This window comes from Balaenoptera ricei, chromosome X (assembly GCF_028023285.1).
Source record: "Balaenoptera ricei isolate mBalRic1 chromosome X, mBalRic1.hap2, whole genome shotgun sequence".
Lineage (NCBI taxonomy): Eukaryota > Metazoa > Chordata > Mammalia > Artiodactyla > Balaenopteridae > Balaenoptera > Balaenoptera ricei.
In genome coordinates this window covers 116,002,498-116,010,197 of record NC_082660.1, presented here as the reverse complement: position 1 = coordinate 116,010,197, position 7,700 = coordinate 116,002,498, and positions in this window count along the sequence as shown.

The following is a 7,700-nucleotide window of genomic DNA, read 5'->3' as shown; positions in this document are numbered from 1 at the left end:
ATAGATTTTACTACAGAAATAATCAGGAACATGTAGAAGAGGTGGTGGCATATAATGTGTGAATAAACCATACTGAAGATTTGAATCCATCTTCCATATGTGGACATCAGTATCTGGTCTCAGATCATGCATGGTCTAAAAGTGAAATTCCAGAGCTGTGTAGTTCTCTGTGTAGGCCTAGCTCAGAGCCCCAGAAACTAGGCACTTCATAAAAGTACTTTGATGATGATGGTGATGATGACAACTGTACCCTCAGTGGTTCACGATGTACCCAATGTCTTGCCAAGAAGCAGAACAGAGGCTGCCCATAAATGACAGTTTCTCTTCATTCATTCTGTGTCTCTTCTCCTCCCCTACTCCAACCCAGCTATTCATTAACTTTGTAGAATTACTTTGGCAATGAAAACTAAACAGTGACAGATTGCATATGGGTTTTATCTGCTCCTAGAAACCTTAGGTTGCTTAGTTGTAGGGTTGAAGTAGTCACTGCAAAGTGGTAAACTAGCATGCAGTATTATCTGGCTGGATTCTTCAGGCAACTGTGAAATGAGAGAATTGGAGCAATACCTGGGCCTCAGTCATCAGAGTTCAAAAGGAAGGTGAAGCAAAAGAGGAGAATAAGATGAACGAAATAATAGCCACCTTGGATGGCAAACGCTGGTCCTCCTCTCAGACATTAAATTCAGAGGGTCCTCTGGATTCCCATCCCCTTTCCACTCAGACTTATGGAAATCTCTAAGCATCATCTTACCTGCCAATTCCTACCAATTGGAAGCACATCCATGGAGATGTCCCAGGCAAACTGGGAAGATTTTTAGCTCTCCCAGCTTCTACTCCTTTCTCCACCAATAACATTCATTTAGCACCCATTGCATGCAGAGCTCACTTCTAGGTTCAGTGGGTAATGCTAAGGAAACTGAAGGCAGTCCCCACATTCAAGGAAAAGCTGAGCAATATATCTAGCCAAATTCATCTCTTCACTTCCCACCACCACACCACATCCCAAAACAGCCTTCCCTCACATCAAAACAGCCTTCCCTCCTGACTTCTCGATTTCAGGCAATGTTATCACCATTTTCCTGGTTGCCCAGGTTCAAAAACAGGGATGTCATACTTCAGTCTTCCCTATTACTCATCCAAAAATATATATCCAATCACCAATTCCCAATAATTGTGCCACTGCAGTGTCTATAAAACACATCCTGTCTACTCTCAGTGGTGTTCCGAGTCATTGTCACATGCCTCCCAGCTCTTTCAGTACTCTTATAACTGCCCCAGCCCCTATTCTCCAGTCTTTTCTCCCACTGCGCCTCACCATGAAGCCTCAACTTCAGCCAGGCTCCACTTCTATCCATTCCCTCAAGGGCCCCTTTCATTATCCAATCCAGATACCTCTTCTGAGAGAGCCCCATATCCCTGGGCCACTCGCCTCTCTCTAACTGAAACCTGCCAAAGCTCCAAACTCTCATCAAGGCATCTCTCATGCAGGAAACCTTTCCTGACCTTGCCAGCCTGCAGTGATGGCTCTCGCTTCTGAACTCTGCAGCACTTCGCCGCTCTTTTATGTTCTCCCCCCAGAAAGACTGTGAGATCCTAGAAGGTAAAGACTGCATCTTTAAGCTCTCAGCACCTCAAACCTCAAACACTTTCCTGCACACATAGCAAGCACACAATACACTTATTGGTTAATGAAACTGAAAACACAACTATGGTTACCTTTAGGGAAACAGATGAAGGTAGGGGGAAAGAGGCTTTTATTTTCCCATTGTTCCTTTCTATACTGTTAGAATTTTCTTACCATTATCCAGCTATCTTACCTTTATCACATTTTTTTATTGCCATGTTATCTTGGCAGAAAGACCATGATCTTAATTTTCTTGATTTGTCTTTTATTCATTCATTCAACAAATATTTATTGAGCAACTATTATATGCTAGACACTGTTCTAAGTGCTGGGGTTATAACAGTAAACAAGGCAAGTGGAATTCCTGTCCTTATGGGGTTTACATTCTTGTTGGGGAAGAAGGAAAACAGACATATAAATATACATTCGATGTTGATAAATGCTATGAAGGAAAAATAAAGCAGCATTAGGGGGCAGAGAGTGAGAGAGTGTTGGTATTTTATAAAGGGTGTCAGTCAAAGAAGCCCCCCTGATACAGTGACATGGAGGCAGAGATCTGCAAGGAGATGGGGAGCAAGCCATGGGGGTATCTGGGAGAAGACTGTTCTAGGTAGCAGGAACAGTACGTGCAAAGGTCCTGAGACAGGAGTGTGTTTGAGAAACAACAAGGAGGCCAGAGTGACTGGAGAGGAGCAGGCAAGGGAAAGAATGACAGATTTTTGTTTATTTAACAAAATCCAATTTAGTACCCACCATGTACCAGACATTGTTCTAGGTACTTTACACATATTAATTTATTTACTTCTGACAACAACCCTATGAAGGAGATACTGTAATCCCCATTTTGCCGATGAGGAAACTGAGGCACAGAGAGGTTACTATGAAGGAGATGCTGTAATCCCCATTTTGCCGATGAGGAAACTGAGGCACAGAGAGGTTAAGTCACTTACCCTAGGTCACACAATGGGAGAGCCAGGATAGTGTGGCTCCAAAGTCTGTACCCTTAGCCATTATGCACAGGATAAGTGGGGGTCAGGGGAGCAAATCAGGCATGGCCATGTTGGGTGGCAACTTTGGATTTAACTCAATGTGAGGTGAGAAACCACCGAAGGATTTTAGTCTGACTTACATTTTAGCAGGATCACTTTGGCCACAGATTGGAGGTGGCCAGGGGCGGGGAAGTGGGGAGGAATGCCTAAGGTAGAAGCAGGAAGACTAGTTAGGAAGCTCTGCAATAATTCAGGCAAGAGATGTTGGTGGTTTGCCTCAGGGTGACAGCAAAGGAGGTGGTATTCCATGCTGGTATCTTTTTAAGCTAAAAAATATATTTAAAAAAATAAATAAGAACACATCTAACACCAACATAAAGTCATATCCTGTGTTTGCGAGTGTTTAGGTGCTGGGCTAGATGCTGGGGATACTACAGTGAACAAGACCACAAGACACCAGCTCACAATGTTGCCAGACAGTTACATATGTGAATAAATATAACACAAAAGGATGAGTGTCATAATGAAGACATGAGTGAAATGCTATTGGAACTAGATAAGGAATCGGTTAATTCTGATTGCTTGGGGTCAGAGGGAGCTGGGGATGGAAAGCAGATTGTCGTGTAAAGATACAGAAAGGCAGGTAACAGTTGAGCTGGACCTTGAAGGCAATCACCATGCAGGTGGAAGATAGGGGATGGGTGCCATGCAGAAAGAGCATTTCAAGCAGAGGAACCAGCAGAAGAACCACCAAAGGCAAAAGCATCAAAGTGTGAAAAGTGTATGGTGTATTTACAATGCCAAGACATGGAAGCAACCTAAGTGTCCATCAACAGATGAATGGATAAAGAAAATGTGGTATATATGTATATACACAATGGAATACTACTCAGCCATAAAAAGAATGAAATAATTCCAAGTGCAGCAACATGGATGGACCTAGAGATTATCATACTAAGGGAAGTAATCCAGAAAGAGAAAGACAAATATTATATAGGTAAACAACAAGGACCTACTGTATAGCACAGGGAACTATATTCAATATCTTGTAATAACCCATAATGGAAAAGAATCTGAAAAAGAATATATATGTGTATATCATTCACTTTGCTGTACACCTGAAACTAACACAACATTGTAAATTAACTATACTTCAATTTTTAAAACGTGTATAGTGTGACCAGGGGATGGAATGGGGGGCAGGGCATCCTATGAAGATGGAAGAGTTCAGGCCATTTTGTGAAGGGCCTTGTAGATGAAGCCAAGAAAGTCAGATTCCATTCTTTTACATGTAGCTTTCCAGTTTTCTCAGCACCACTTACTGCAGAGGCTGTCTTTTCTCCATTGTATATTCTTGCCTGCTTTATCAAAGATAAGGTGACCATATGTGTGTGGGTGTATCTCTGAGCTTTCTATCCTGTTCCATTGATCTATATTTCTGTTTTTGTGCCAGTACCATACTGTCTTGATTACTGTAGCTTGGTAGTATAGTCTGAAGTCAGGGAGCCTGATTCCTCCAGCTCCATTTTTCTTTCCCAAGATTGCTTTGGCTATTCGGGGTCTTTTGTGTTTCCATACAAATTGTGAAATATTTTGTTCTAGTTCTGTGAAAAATGCTGTCCATCGACAGATGAATGGATAAAGAATATGTGGCACATATATACAATGGAATATTACTCAGCCATAAAAAGAAACGAAATTGAGTCATTTGTAGTGAGGTGGATGGACCTAGAGACTGTCATACAGAGGAAGTAAGTCAGAAAGAGAAAAACAAATACCGTATGCTAACACATATATATGGAATCTAAAAACAAAAAAATGGTTCTGAAGAACCTAGGGGCAGGACAGGAATTAAGACGCAGAGGACATAGAGAATGGACTTGAGGACATGGGGAGGGGGAAGGGTAAGCTGGGACGAAGTGAGAGAGTGGCATGGACATATATACACTACCAAATGTAAAATAGATAGCTAGTGGGAAGCAGCCACATAGCACAGGGAGATCAGCTCGGTGATTTGTGTCCACCTAAAGGGGTGGGATAGGGAGGGTGGGAGGGAGATACAAGAGAGAGGAGTTATGGGGATATATGTATACATATAGCTGATTCACTTTGTTATACAGCAGAAACTAACACACCATTGTAAAGCAATTATACTCCAATAAAGATGTTTTTTAAAAAGTCAGATTCCAGCCTGTAGGCAATGAGAGGTGATCATATGGCTCAGTCATTCAGTCATTCAGCCAACCAACAAGGCAGCTGCTTTTGTTGAGGACCTGCTATACGCAGATACTGCATTAGGTACTGAGAATACAAAGGTGAACATGCTCAGTCTCAAGGGAAAACATATATGTGGGGGGAAAAAATACAATCCCGGTATTCTCCCTTAACCCTGGGAATGAAATGGTCACTTTTATTTTAGATCACCTTGGAACCACTATGGAGAATAGACTGAAGGTGCACGAGTTTTTATGTTGGGAGAGCAGTTGGCTGTGATGGGCAGGACCAAAGTCAACAGACTTCAGTGGCACAGTATGATGATTGAAGTAAATGTGGGTGGTGAGGAAACGTCTAGGGATGACGCTTAGGTTTCTGGTTCAAGACTAGCTGGGTAGTGGCATTCTTCCGAGGCAAGAAAGGCAGGGAGGAAGACTGGTTTGGGAGAAAGATTATGAATTTGTTGGTAAACTGTTGAGTCAAAGTGCCTGAGGAGCCAACAAAGGAGATGAGGAGGAGGATGACAGATGAAGATGAAGCAGCAGGAGAAAGTAGGATTCAAGAAGAGTGAAAGGTGATCAACATTGTCAGACACTACAGAAAAGGTCTCTTGGTAGAAGCACCTCTAATTTTTCAGTGTTTTCGTCCACTTATTTCAATTGATCCAAAAACAATGTCACCATCAGGAAGGCTGACTCAAGAGGACCCATAGATCTAAGCAGCATGCCATCCTGTACTTACCTGCTCCCACACTGGAGACTTAGGGGTAATGCTGCTTAATGGAAGCAAAACAGAAGCCTAAAAAAATGGATGCAGGCCACACTTTACTTGAGCTAAAGAAAGCTGTTTAAATGTATTTGTTTAAAAGATCTGATCCTGATTTGTAGGTTTCCTGGAGGACTAAAGGGAATAAGAAATGATGCATTGTGTTAACAGAGGATCTTATCATCTCTTCCTGGGATATTAACTTGAATCCATGCGTGGGCTTCAGGGAGTCTATGAAGACCCTGAATTTGTTTGTATGATGTGTATGTACATGAACATGTGCATTGTTTAGAAGGAGGTCCACAGCTTCCGTCAGATTTTTAAAAGGTTCTATGATTCAAAAACAACAGCTAGGAGAGGGTATGAAGAAAAGGGAACCCTCCTACACTGTGGGTGGGAATGTAAATTGGTGCATTCACTATGGAGAACAGTATGGAAGTTCCTTAAAAAGCTAAAAACAGAGTTACCATATGATCCTGCAATCCTACTCCTGGGCATGTATATCTGGAGAAAACCGTAATTCAAAAAGATACATGCACCCCAATGTTCACTGCAGCACTGTTTACAATAGCCAAGACATGGAAGCAACCTAAATTTCCATCGACAGATGAATGGATAAAGAAGATGTGGTATATATATACAATGAAATAGTACTCAACCATGAAAAAAGAATGAAATAATGCTGTTTGCAGCAACATGGATGGACCTAGAGATTATTATACTAAGTGAAGTAAGTCAGACAGAGAAAGACAAATATCATGTATCACTTATGTGTGGAATCTAAAAAATGATACAAATGAACTTACTTACAAAACAGAAATAGACTCACAGACATAGAAAACAAATTTACCTTTACCAAAGGGGATAGGTGGGTGGGGAGATAAATTAGGAGTTTGGGATTAACAAATACACACTGCTATATACAAAATAGGTAAACAACAAGGACCTACTGTATAGCACAGGGAACTGTACTCAATATTTTGTAATAACTTAGAAAAGAATCTGAAAAAGATTATATATGTGTATAAATATATGTATGTATGTATAACTGAATCACTGTGCTGTACAACTGAAACTAACACAACATTGTAAATCAACTATACTTCAGTTTTTAAAAAATACCACAATAATAGCTAAGGATAACTGCCTTAGATAAGCACCTTTGATTATCTGTGAATACCGTCATCCACAGATAATTGAGAGCAGTCTGCAAAGCTTAGCAAGAAGGTGTTGCAGGAGAACTGGCATGAGTTATGTGAGTCACCCCTATGGGCTCCCCGCCAGGCTCAGCACAACTGTTGGCCCCTGGCAATGTGATGCTTTAGGTAAATCCCAAGTAACTGGACAGAGAATCCCGAACTCCCGAGGAGCAAGAGGCCAAGTTGCTTCCAGGGGTGAGTATGCCTTCTAGAAGACACACAACAGATGTCCTTTTACCACCCGGCTGTCATTTTCCCCTTCCTCCACTGCCCAGAGCAGCAGCTTTCCACACGTCAAGCACCGGAAATTTCAGAAGCAGCCAAGATTTCTGATAAGCTGACTTTGAAAGCAGAATCCAGTTCCAGAGAAGAAAGTGAGAGAGTAAAGAAGAAATTGCTGGGGGAGTAAATGGCTCTGATCCAAGAGGAGCCCCCTGTAATCACAAATCACATTTACTCTAAATCCATGATGTTAAATCCTCATTGGCAGGCAGGGCTATGGAGTGTGTGTGCTGAGCTGAACTGAATGGGACAATCAGAGCAGATGGGGTGAGGAACAGAGCTGGGCCAATCCAGCTGGAGCTGAATGGAAAAGCATTTTTGAGGGATGACAGGAGCCTGCCTGATCAGGTCAATCTCCAAACCAATGACTAGTGCTCCACTCCCTATTCTCCAAAATGTTCCCTGCATGATCAGCTTTTACTGTCCTCATTTTCTCTATTTGAGCCAGACTTTTTCTGGGGTGTTCTGTTGCTGAGCCATATCACAGAATGACATATCGAGACCAAGGTGAAGAAGCTAGTTAGCAGGAATGATCCAGAAACACTGATCCAGAGAGTCTGCAGATTAGGGAAAGGAGCGGGTGGGCCACAGGGCAGAGAAGCCAGATCACTGAGACACATCATTGAA